The sequence below is a fragment of the Lepus europaeus genome, chromosome 2 (assembly GCF_033115175.1).
Source record: "Lepus europaeus isolate LE1 chromosome 2, mLepTim1.pri, whole genome shotgun sequence".
NCBI lineage: Eukaryota > Metazoa > Chordata > Mammalia > Lagomorpha > Leporidae > Lepus > Lepus europaeus.
Window position 1 is genome coordinate 13675703 of NC_084828.1, and position 13311 is coordinate 13689013.

The 13311-nt window shown below is 44.9% G+C and overlaps 1 protein-coding gene across 5 annotated transcripts in view; it reads left to right on the plus strand.

Annotated features, from left to right (window-relative positions):
* The window catches only part of TIAM1 (TIAM Rac1 associated GEF 1), a 454781-nt gene that overhangs the window by 307782 nt on the left and 133688 nt on the right, over positions 1-13311 (plus strand). The gene's annotated exons all lie outside the window — the stretch shown is intronic.

A 13311-nucleotide genomic window follows, 5' to 3' on the forward strand; every position in this document is an offset into this window, starting at 1 on the left:
GTGTTATTTTCTTCTTACTGTTTGTGGAACTCTTTACATAGCGTAGGGTTAATCTTATGAGTATAAAGTAAACTGAAACTAGCTCATTGCAAAAGTTAAGAGAAGGAATAAGAGAGGAAGGAGGAGGAAGGGTGAGAGCATGGGTGAGAGGGAGGGTAGTGTGGAAAATATCACTATGTTCCTAAATCTGTATATATGAAATATATGAAATTTGTATACCTTAAATAAAATTTTAAAAAAACAAAGAATTCCCCCAAATTAAAAAAAAAGTTTTTTGAGAAAATGGGATGAACAGACATGCATGGTGCTTAGGAAGTAGGCAGTTGGGGGATTTATTAGCTGTTGTAATTTTCATCATTGTTGGCAATTCATGTATGTTGAGGATCCCTTTTGTTTGGCATTTGTTTCAAAACCTTATGTCCTAGGAAAGAAGTAGTTAAATGGCTGATTCTGTGGCCTGAGAAGGTGAGCCTGTAGCTTGCATCTGGATGTACTACCTGAATTTTTAATATATATCTTTTCTGAATTGAGATTATAATGGCAGAAATGACAGGGTAACTCCCCGGGGAACCCTCTGCCTACCCTGTGAGGGCTGCTCCTCTGCTGTCCGTTTGGCAGGTCATGGAGGCAGGTGACTCATTTGAGGGTCACTGTGAAGGCACTGACGGGCTGACGTGAAGGCGTTGTGAGGCTGGTGTTGCGGGAATGATGCAGAGATGGTCTGCTGTCCTTCAGAGTATGGAGAAGGATACACTGACACACACTGTTGAAAGTGGAGCATCACCTGTAGCAGTGCGAAGTTGCACATACTCTGTGAAACTTGAGAGGGGTGCCGAGCTGGGTTCTAACCCTGTAGACTGCTAGACCTCTGCTTCCTTGATCTCCCACCCTGAAACCTGGCCGGCTGATGGAGAGGGTGAGGCTTCGAGTCATGGTACCCTCCCTAAGCGGGGCAAAGCACCCCTCCAGATGCTGTCCCACTGGACGTTCTCCAGTGTAATTGTTCTATGAAATGTCCGTTTCCTAGCCTGCCACCTTCCAAAACGGTTAATATATGGAAGTGAGATCATGTCAGTGTAGTGTCTGGGAAAGTCACTGCTTAGGCAGCTGAATGTAATGCCAAGTGCAATGGACCAGGAATCCTAAGAAGCACTTTGCATCCTGGCCCGGCTGCTTTCCAACCAGCTGGGTGACCTTGCGCAAGTCACTCTGTCTATGGCTCCTTCTCTGTCCACCACTGAGTGACACCAACCTCCAACAGGGCCATTGGAAGAGTGTAAGGGGACTACTATGCATGGATGTCTTTGGCAGAGCCTACAGAATGAACGGAAGTATTCTGCTCGTATTGACTTTATATGTTGAATGAGGATCTTTAATGACTTGAAACAAACCCCAGAATTATGCACAACACTATCCATCCACCCACACTTCCTAGGCTAAGTTTGGCGTCGTCATCCAATGCAATTTCTTGAGAGCCCACTATGTTCCAAACAGGGTATTTTAGGAGACAGTGGGTGTGGAGGCTTCCTTGAAAAGAATTTTTTCTTTCTTTATTTTGGTAAAAGTTTTTGACCCAAGGGACCTCTCTAGCAAGCTTGAATCATAGACATTGAAGTCTTTTAGTTGGCCCTGGTGAGGCAGTTGAATCTGTAATAGCTCTGTCATCAGTTTGATTCCCTGCTAAGAGTTCCTGGCTGACATTTGACCCAAGAGTGTGGCCTAACAGCCTGGAAGAAAACAATTTTTTTTCTGAAATAATGGGAACAACTTCATTTGATTTGAAAATAATCACAGAAAGGAGTTTTGGGCCATTATTCCTGATTTTGGCATTTGTGAAGTAGTTGGATGCATTACTAAAATGTGAACACCCTGGGGTTCACGTTTAGAGTTTGAAACGTGACACGTGGTCTGTGCCACAGGCTCTGGTACACAGTGTTTGTCTAATTTATGTATTTGAGCATGGGGGTTGTGCGTGTGCATACAGTAAGTAATAGTATAGGGAGTCAGAAAGCCGTGTACTCTCTGAAGCAGAATTTACTTCTGTTGGTTTCTTTAAAAGCTTATTGGGTTAAATTGAGGGCTAGGTAGGTCTTTGCATTTCTTTTTTTTTTTTTTAATTTTTTTGACAGGCAGAGTGGACAGTGAGAGAGAGGGACAGAGAAAGGTCTTCCTTTGCCGTTGGTTCACCCTCTGATGGCCACCATGGCTGGCGCACTGCGGCCGGCGCACCGCGCTGATCCGATGGCAGGAGCCAGGTGCTTATCCTGGTCTCCCATGGGGTGCAGGGCCATCCTCCACTGCACTCCTGGGCCACAGCAGAGAGCTGGTCTGGAAGAGGGGCAACCAGGACAGAATCCGGTGCCCCAACCGGGACTAGAACCCGGTGTGCCAGCGCCGCAAGGTGGAGGATTAGCCTATTGAGCCGAGGCACCGGCCCAGGTCTTTGCATTTCTTTGATTGCAGACAGAAGAAGTAGCTTGGAGCCATGCAAAGAAGAGGTTTTCAGCATATCTTGGCTTAATCTTATTTTATCTAACTACTTGTCTGTGTATTTATCTGTATTTATCAGTGTGTCTCAGTTTGGACCTGCTACCTGTTGACTATTTTTATTTATTTATGTATTTATTTTTAAAGATTTATCTATTTATTTGAAAGGCAGAACTGCAGAGAGAGGATCTTCCATCTGCTGGTTCATTCCCCAAGTGGCTGGAGCTGGGCAGGTCCAAAGCCAGGAGGCAAGAGCTGCCTTCAGGTCTCCTACTTGGGTGCCAGGACCCAGGAACTTGGGCCATCCTCCACTGCTTTCCTAGTTAGATTAGCAGGGAGTGGAGCAGTGGATTGGAAGTGGAGCAGCTGGAACTTGAACGAGCATATGGGATGCTGGTGCCTCACCTGCTATGCCACAGCACTGGTCCCGACTGTCTTTTTTCAAGTTTTCAAAACTGGTATATAACAGTTGTCCATATGTATGGGTTACCATGTGATACATTGAAGAAAAAAAAAAGCATAGAATGCTTCACAAATATATATGTCCTCCTTGCACAGGAGCCATGCATTGCTTCTCTGGCTCAGGTGTAGCACATACACTGTGAAAGCAGTTTCCTAACTTAACCTCCCTGGGTGAGAGCCTCTTCAGTGAGGCTGATGGGAGGATTCCATGAGGGAATGAAAGGAAAATTTGTATCCTACTGTTTTGGGCGTAAAATAGTGGCTGCTATATGTGATGGTTAAGTTTGACTTGGTGTTCTAGAATTCAGCTCTCCTATGTGATGGAGACTTTCAAAGTATAAGCTAGGGAGAGAGAATTCTGCCAGTTGATGGAGCCCCTGTCTTGCAGCCAGGTTCTGTGCTTTTAAGGCAAGCTTTGGCTTGGAGCCCTTGTGCATACTTGTGAAGAGAGCTTCATTCATCCCCTTGGGAGCTGAGTGAGGGTGTTGTGGCTGCACTGAGCAGGTCTCAGCAGCCGCAGCCTTGGGAGAGCTGCAGAGGACCCACTCTCAGAGGCCTGAGCCAGGGTGCGGTGCTGGTGATTAGGTTTGATCAGTTCCTGACAGCTCAGTGTTCCCAGAAATTCCGCACCTGATTGTATGGAGTGGGAACCGATGAGGCAGAGTCCACAGCTGAACCTGTGGGATTCATTTCAGCTTGATTCCAAATCCCAGCAGGATTCTGAACCCCAGCGTGTTGGAGGAAGGCTCCCAGATGACTTCTTCACCAACTCCATTGCCTTTCAGAGAAGGAACTGCATCTAACGAGGTTAGGTGACAAGGTCTCACCCCTGACTTACCCCTTTCTTCCGAAGGCTCCATGATCCCTCCCCTGGTTTGAAAATATGTATCCTCATATTGTAAGATCAATACCCTCAATTTTGGTAGAGAAGCAAAAGAGGGTTTGGCTGAAAGTGAAATTAATACTGCAGACTTCCATCGCTGGAAGCATCTGGGGAGGGATGGCCATGATAACTGTGGAAGGGGCCACCCTGATGCTTGCTTGCTTTGATAGGCAAGTGATCGAGTCAGTGCTTTTTTTTTTTTTTTAAACAAGATCAAGGGTGAGGCGTTATCAGGAGAGGACCTCAAGTTCCTAGAAAAATTGTGAGCGTTTTTCAAATTTGGTTTTAATTTACAACCTCTCTTAAATGGCTCGGAAATAAGTTTGTTTTCTTAGCACAAGATTAAAATCAACAGCCAAGTGAGTGTTCATCTTTGAGAACCAGTTGAAAACTTTGGACCTTTTTCTTAGTTAATGCAGGGACTACCCTCTGTCCAGCGTGTTAGGGAGTCCATGAGGCCCCTAAGGTTCCCAAGAGGCTTCTGGTTCAGAACACCAGGTAAATTTTTCTTGAAACAAAAATATTTTCATGCAAAATCTATTTTTAAAGCACCCTCTGTTCCTTCCCTGTCTTCTGTTGGATGCTATTTTTCTTTCGTTCTCTTGTGTGTCTATGTGCGAGTGCGTCCTTCCCTCTTTATCTTTTCCTGGCATATAAATTAAGCAATGAGATATTTACTTTGAAAATGAGCCCATCCATTTTCAACAAGAATATTTATTTCCTTTGCCAAGATCTTTCTGGGGGAGTGGGAGGCTGGGTAGGTAGTGGAGAACTCTTAGACCTCATTTTTTTTTCCCCAGTATTTTTCTAAGGGGTTCTGTCCATGTGAATTATGCCTATGAATATTTGTCACCTTAGTAATTGAAACAAATATTAAAAGTACTTATTAGTTTATTTTAAATTAACAATGTTTATGTAAAGTACTTTTTATTTTAAATATTTTTCTCTAAAATGAAAGAAATTGTGGGATGAGAGGCATGGTTATATATTTTTTGTAAATCTCTATGTCTTCTGTTTGTATTTTTTTAAAAAAGGATTTATTGATTTGAAAGTCAAAGTTACAACAAGAGAGTGAGAGACAAAGAGAAATCTTGCATCTGCTGGTTCACTCCCCAGATGGCTGCAATAGCCAGCTCTAGGCCAGGCCAAAGCCAGGAGTCAGGAGCTTCATCTTGGTCTCCCAGGAGACCAAACATTTGACCATCTTCTGCTGCTTTTCTCAGGTCATTAGCAGGAAGCTGGATCAGAAGTGGAGCAGGTGGGACATGAACTGGTGTCCTTATGGGCTGCCAGGGTCACAGGTGATAGCTTTGCCCACTACACCACAATGTTGGTTCCATTTCTTTTCTTTTCTTTCTTTTTTTTTTTAATTCAAGAGTCACAGAGAGAAAAAGAGAGAGAACCCCTATCAATTTGTTCACTTCCCAAATTCCCACAACAATCAGGGCTAGGCCAGGGCTAAAACCAGGAACCAGCAACTTAATCCAGGTGTCCCACATGGGTGGCAAGGACCCAACTACTTGAGTCCTGCTGCCTCCCGGGGTGCACATTGTCAGGAAGCTGGAATACAGAGCTGGCTGGATTTCAACCCCAGGCACTGCTTTACAGGACCTGGGCATCTTAACTGACATCTTGAACACCAAGACAAAGAGACTAGAGTCTTCACATCTACTCCTGCATCCACTGTCTTACAGTATGCTTTTTGCTGGGACTATATGAGCGAAATCTGGCCTTGCACAGGAAGTTGGAAAGGGAAGGCCATTAGGGACCTTAGAGAGCTGCCCATTTCTGCTAATGTAGGTCAGGAGAGTTCAGGCTTTTGCTACACTTGATCTTAGCCAAAAGGCCGAGAAGTGATGAGTTCAGGCTTTTGAAAAAACACATTCTTAATTTAGTACGTGAGTGGAGGAAAGCCTATGTCCCTTAACTAGCATTGTGTCCCAACCATGTGTATGTGTGAGCTTCACAGAAGAACTATAGGAGAGGAAGGGTTAGAGCCCTTGGAACAGGAAGGAGGGGCTTCACAGGAGAACCCTAGGAGAGGAAGGGTTAGAGCCCTTGCAACAGGAAGGGGAGACCCTGCTGGATATGGTGGTTGAATCCAGCCTGCCATGGAGGGCTCACAGGGTCTCACAGAACCCTGTGGAGAACTAAGAAAATGTGTGGCAAGTGTACCTGGTCATCCCAGCCCAGCTGGAGTTGGACCACCCACTGACAGAGTGTGTATCTTGGGCCATAGTATAGTCTGATATGTTTCTCTTACTTCCTTACTTGAAAAAATTAACTCTAGTTGCATTCATTCAAGACATAATAAAACTGGACTGCTTGTAGGTTTCAAATTTAAGTTTTACAGCTAGGACTAATTTGTCATCTCAACTTCAGCTGGGCAGGAGCTGAGCTTGGCAATGACTAACTCTTTAAATCAAACTAAAATGTATTCCATGAGAAACTGTTTTCCTTGTTTTGAGATTGTGGGGGGAAATGAGCAGCAGTTGGTTCATTCAGCAATTATTTTTGAAATGCCTACCCCATGCCAGATGCTATTCTTGGCACTTGGGATCCGTCAGTGAGGAAAGATCCCTGAGCTCATGGAGTTTCTTAGGTTAAAATTGGAGTGTCCAAGCCCAGTATAATGAGCCACTGATCTGCTACAGAAGAGTGAGGAAGATCAAGTGGTAGGGATTATGGGTGCAATTTCTTTCTTTCTTTCTTTCTTTCTTTCCTTCCTTCCTTCCTTCCTTCCTTCCTTCCCTCCTTCCCTCCTTCCCTCCTTCCTTCCTTCCTTCCTTCCCTCCTTCCTCCTTTCTTCCCTCCCTCCTCCTTTCTTTCCTTCCTTCCTTCCTTCCTTCCTTCCTTCCTTCCTTCCTTCCTTTTTTTAGATTTGAAAGGCAGAGTTAGAGAAACAAAGAGAGAGAGAGAGAGAGATCTTCCATCCACTGGTTCACTTCCTAAATGGCTGCAATAGCTGGGGCTGGGCCAGTCTAAAGACAGGAGCCAGGAACTCCATCCATCAAGGTCTCCCACGTGGGTAGAGGCCCAAGGACTTGGGCCATCTTTAGCTATTTTCCCAAGCACATTAGCAGGGAGCTGGACTGGAAGTGGAGCAGCCAGGACTTTGAACCAGCACTCATGGAATGCTGGTATTGCAGGCACCAGCTCAACCACTGTGCTGGCCCCAAGGATGACAATTTCATAGACTGGTCAGGGTGAATCCTCTTGGAAGGGCACAGTTGAGTGGAACTTAAAGGAGAGGAGGGACTTGGCTATTGAGTTGTAGGATGGGAGATTTCCCAGAATATTCAAGGAAAAGCAAGGGGTCCAGTATGGCTTGTGGAGTTAAGGCAAGGGAGAAAAGATGCTGTAGAGAAGTTGGTATGGCAGTAGGAAAGGAGAAACATGAGTATTCCAGGAAGTAAGGAAGGTTGGGAATATGCCGTGGAGTTCATTCCTTAGTTTTGCTGGTGGGAAGGTGCCTGCAAAGTTCAAGTACAAACGCTGGGCATTTGTGGAGCATCTTGAATGACAGTTGGAGGAGTCTCTCATGTTGCTTCTGGAAGATATACCTGGCAATGCTGGGAAGGATGGGTTGATGGAAGGAAGATAGCTAGGAGAGAGAAGTGCTTGCTGAATCAGCAATGTGGCACTAGGACAGGAAGAAAAGGGACTTGGTATTTGATATATTGGGTCCTGAGGCATGGAAGGGTGACTGCAAGGTAGAAGCACATACATAGAAAACCTGAAAAGTGGAGGGATATGAAGCCCTCACTGATCAGGAGTTACCTGCAGCACCGTTTCAAGTGTTGCCAACGTCCCTGGATTCCTTTTTAGTAATGGTAAGAATTTCTATTCCAGTTACTGTAATGGAGAGACCTTGTGATTTAATTCCCTTGGGAGTCACTTGAAGGGAAGAAATGGGTATGGGAAACATAAAAAGACATGGAGATTTTGCCTTGGGAAAGGAAGAAGGGAAATAGAGCTGGTTTCCTATTTTTAGCAAATCAGGAATGGCAATTATTAGTAATAGTGCCCAATAGTGATCTATAGTGTAGACAACATCATCATTGTCTTAGTATATTGTGCTGTCTTTTTTTTTTTTTTTTTTTTTTTGACAGGCAGGGTTAGACAGTGAGAGAGAGAGAGAGAAAGGTCTTCCTTTTCCATTGTTTCACCCCTCAAATGGCCACCATGGCTGGCGTGCTGCGGCCGGCGCACCGCGCTGATCCGAAGCCAGGAGCCAGGTGCTTCCTCCTGGTCTCCCATGCAGGTGGCAGGGCCCAAGCACTTGGGCCATCCTCCACTGCACTCCCGGGCCACAGCAGAGAGCTGGAATGGAAGAGGGGCAACTGGGACAGAATCTGTCACCCCAACTGGGACTAGAACCCTGGGTTGCCTGCGCCTCAGGTGGAGGATTAGCCTAGAGAGTCTCGGCCTATTGTGCTGTCTTGTGAATGTGAAAGTAATTTACAAACCTAAGGAGTTTAGGGCTTGGCCCACTTGTTTGTTTTTCTTGTGATACCTTGTTTCTCCCAGGCCCCTCAGGGACAGCCATCCTTCCCTGTTGGTGTTGGAAGCTGGTACCTGAAGTCCCGCAGTGCCATCTCTCACTGGGCTGAGGTGCAATAAGCCTGATGATGGTGATAATTAATTATAGCTAACATTTATGAGCAGGAACTATATGCTGGGCATGGTCCTAGACAGTTTGCTTGGTTTAACTCAATCTCACACTATCTTATTAGTGTTTTACAAGCTAGACACTGTTACAATCCCCGTTATGCAGATGAGGAAACTGAGGTACAAATTGGTTCAAAGCAACTTACCTATTTGCTCTTCTGAGATCACCAAAGGAGAGAAATACAGTGTGTACCAAGGAGAGACTATTAGGCACCAAAATTAGTAAAACCACAGCTTCCTTGCCTAAAATGTGAGGTTGTAATAGGGTCTGGAGTAATAGCATTGCTGAAGAGATAGTATGAACACCAACCTTGATAGGATTTAGGTGGCATAACCTACAGAGTGTTGGGCTGGGGGAGGAGGAGAAAGAGAAAAAGAGAGAGGAGAGAAGGAGGAGAGAGCTAAAGAGAAGGAGAGAGAATAAGAGGAGAAAGAAAAGAGAAGGGGAGAAGGAGAGAGATCAAGAGAGAGAGAGGGAGGAGAGGAAGAGGAGAGAGAATAAGTGTGTGTGTGTGTGTGTGTGTGTGTGTGACAGGGAGAGGGAGAAAAGAGAAGGAGAAAGAGAATAAGAGAGGAGAAAGGAAAAAGAGAGAATAAGTGAATATGTGTGTGTGCAGGGGAGATATTTACATTTTGTGCAAAAGAAGAACATAAGAAACCAAAGAATCAACATTTTAGAATGTAACCAGACAGAAATCATTTTAATTCTAGAACTCTAGAAGTCAGAATTTGCTTTTTCTACTGCAATTCAGTGCATTCTCCTCTATTGCATTTGGCTTCTCCACACAGCTTGGTATATTCAAGCTTAGCTAAATCCATCTGGGAAATAAAATTGACCCCCCCCCCCAAAAAAAAAAGTTTATCATTACATTCAACTTAAAACTACATGTGACCAATTGATTCTGCTGGTCCCTGAATTTTCCCAGTCCTTACACTTTGTGGTTACTTTTCCAGAATTGTGCCTGCACATCATTCACCCAGAAAACCTGTGCCTTCGAGTATTTGTAAGTCTCCTGTCAAAACAACTTGAGCCTTTCCACAATGTGTCATTAGTCCACATTCATGCTGGGTAACCCTCCAGTTTTCAAGGCAGTGAAAAATAGGCTTTGAATTTGCCTCTTGTGTTTCCCAGCTAAAATGGCTAAGAAACATCTTGTCTAGCAGCTGTTGCATGTTTTGGGCTACAGCTGGCCACTTGTGCATCCAGTAGGGAAGTGCATACATTCATTTTGGAAAACCGCCAGCGGGGTGGGAACTGGTGATGCTCTGAAAACCTGGCCTGGGAGGATTTGTCCTGTAAGAGCAAAATTTAAGAGCCTGGAGGAAACATTTAGCCCAGTGGTTAAGACTCCCCACATCAGACTTCCTGGGGTCATTTCCCCATTCTGGCTCCTGGTTCCTGCTCCCTGCTAACGCAGACCTTGGGAGGCAGTGGTGGTGGCTCAGCTAGTTGGGTTTCTGCCACCCATGTGCAGACCTAGATTGAAGTCCCAGCTCCTGATTTCTGCCTTGGCCCAGCCCTGGCTCTTGAGGGCATTTGGAGAATGAAGTAGCAGAGGGGAGCTGTCTGTCCTGCTGTCTCTCAAACAGATAAATAAAAATTTTAAAGTAAACAGAATAACAAAAATGATTTGAATGCCTCCTCATCCCGTGAATGTTGTTAATAATTGTAGGTCTCTGGAGAGTTGATTTTGAGCTGTTTTCTGGAACTCTGTGTTGGATCATGAACCAAGTTGGGAATTATTTCTCTTGCCTACCTAGGGTCTTACCATTTCTCTTAAATTCTTTTGACTTTTTTTTTTTAATCACAATTTCAGTTTGGCTCGACATCCTATGACAAATTAGATGCTAAGTTGTTTAATTGATAAGGAGGAGCATGCATTGCATTTCCTCCAAAAGTTGCTTGAGTCTCCTGTGGGAGCGTTTCCTGGGTCAGTCCTGTTTCCTTTTTTTGTTTGTTTTTTTTACTTAGAACAGATTTCCTGTATCTCTCATATAGTTTCAAGCACATAACAATGCTTCCCTCCTTCCTTTTTTCTTTTAATTTTTGTGATAACATACTTTTATTTTATAATCATAAGCTTAATCCTCCACTAAATAACTAAATCAGCAAGTAGAAAATAGAAAGGCCACTATTCTGCAGGAATATAGACAAATGCTATAAATAATAATCAAATCTTAAGATGTCAATTTCACTCATATACATTATCCTGTTCCCTAGATTCTGGGAAGAGCAGGGTTCACAGGTGCTTCTGGTTTGGGGAGAATGAGGTTTCTCAGGTGTGGAGTGTTCTTGAGACTGAAGTAGGCAGGAGGAGGAGCCCTTCCCAGAGCTGACCATGAAAAAGTCTGCATCACAAAGAGGGAAAGGGAGAAGAGTTCCTCCCACTGGGCCATCCCCATTGCCCATGGTGCTGAAGAGTGGGCTTCTGGGTATTTGGGACATCCCAAGCTTCATGAGTGATTAGGAGTTGGAGCTGGGCAGCCAGCATGTTTCCCAGTGGGTTGGCTCACATGTGCCTCTGAGCCTGATTAACCGCTTTTGGAGACAAGGTGGAGTCATCTTGGATCACAATCAAGGAGCATTCCCCAGTCATTACACCGCGCAGTGTGTGCACACACTGAGTATGCAAGCTCGGCTGGCCCCAGCAGGCCTCCTTCCTGGAGTCATCACTTCTTTGTGCTGTTACGTGACCATCCCAGGGTTGAACACACACAGCCCAGGCTGTCACAGGGTGACAGCATCAGCTGGCATGAGCAGATGTTCAGGTCTGACCCGGAGGTGAGTGTCCACAGAGGCCTTAATTCTTAGTTTAAATAGAGAAAGAAGGCATTCTGTGAGAGGGGAAGTAGATTACGAAGAGAGGTACTCCTGAGGGTAGGTGTGCTGGGTCTCTGCCTTTTTCTTGCATCCTCTTTGCATATCTCTTCCTTGTCATTCCCTCCACATTCAGGTGTTAGCTGTTTACTGGGCAAGCCGAGGCAAATAAACGAGCCATCACTCAATTTTTGCTGCGCAAACCACAAGGCACTATGGGTAAACTAAGGGGCAAGTTGTAGAGTTAAAAACTTAGGTGGAGTATCATCAGGTGGTGTCTGTAGCTGAGCCCCAAGACCACCATAAAAGAGTAGAAAAGGTCTCCAATTCATTGTCTGCCACCAGCCAGCTTGTGTATTTCTGAGCTCTAGCATCTTCATGTGTTGACCATAGAGAGGACTTTATGGGAGCTCTTGTTCTGGAACTCTGGGAGTTTCAAGATGCCTGGCATGAAGTCTCTCTTATGGACAAGAGATATTAATGCTGTAGCTTACCTTTCCCGACCTTAGAGAGATGCATCTTAGCTCTGTGATAGGGGAGGGTCCTTAAAGCTGATTCCTTCACACCTATCTCACCTCCTCCAGAGGAGGACTCAGACAAGTTAAAATTGATCTCACTTCTTATCTCCCATGACTCATGGTTATCCTGAATAACCAATGATTTTCAAATTTTCTCTTAAGTGCACTGGGAAGCATAGGAGAAATGTCAGTTGAGACTAGTGTTTTCCTGGTTCTGGAGAGGATTTTTAATGACTGAATCTAGGTCCTTCATGGCTGGAAGTTGGCAGAAGAGTCATAGCAAAACGATATATGGGGGCTGTACTGAACCTGCATCCTTGGTTTCTTTGTCTCCCATAAATCACCCTAACTCTCTGGAGTCTAAACTCCATTTGAGATGGATTTGACCCTTAGATGCCTGCTACCATCCTGTCACCTCTCCTGCCTTGCTTCCTGCCTGGCTTTGTGCCCCTTTTCAGTTGCTCACTTAGTGTTCACATATGATGGAGGTGAACTTTGAACAGTTCTAAGTTGGTTTGAACTAAGTGAGACTCTTGAAGGCACAGGCACAGTGCCTGTCTGGGCTGTGCAACAGCATAGTATGTTTGTGGCTTGGTTCCTCTTGCACCATTGCTTCTCAGCAAAGATTGGAGCCCAAAGCTTTCATGTTTATGGCAAATCCAGTTAGTTTCTAGATGTTTGAACCACAATTAGCTATTTAAGAGAATAAGGGCTCAAAAAGTCACCCCCCAGCTATATATTTCTTTGTCATCTTTTAATGTCAAACTCATGTTCCTGCTCTCATCCTCTGAGAAAAACCAGTCTCCTTTCTTATCCATAAGGCTGTTGAGCTGTCCTGTCCAATACTGCCGTCATTATCCTCCCTTGATTACTACCATTATTTAATGATTGTTTATGGAAATGCCTGTAGCACTTTAGAGCAATTAGGATTCTGTTTTAAGAACAGACCTGTCTGTCCCGGAAATGTTCAACTCCAGAGCAGGGGCAGCTTTGGAGGCTCCAAATGTTTTGAACCTGGGAATTGATAGCCCCAGCATCTTGGCAGTTGCCCTAAGCTGTCACTCGGCCCAGGGGCAGTGAGACGCTTGCTTCGGGCTCCTAGCATCCTGGCTTTGAAAGGGCAAGGTAATTGGAGAGCCCACGTTGGAGCCGTGGGCCCCACAGACTTCTTTAGCACAATGCGGAGTGAGAGGCTGCTTGTTTTCAAGAAGCAAAGCTGATCAGGGTTTGAGGACTCTTGCCTGCTCCGGGAATATGGGGCCATGCTGGGTGAGTGGGTGAGGCAGTGCAATAGCAATCTCTTTAGTCATGCCATCGTAAAATAGACTCCTGAGCAGGCTATTTATTTATTTATTTATTTATAAAAGGGCATCCGCTGTACAGAGCATGTTACTCATTTTAACCCCGGCCCTGCAGAGCAGTTGAGTACTATGCATGCAGAATTTCTCAGAGTGCAATGCAAGCTGATGAGG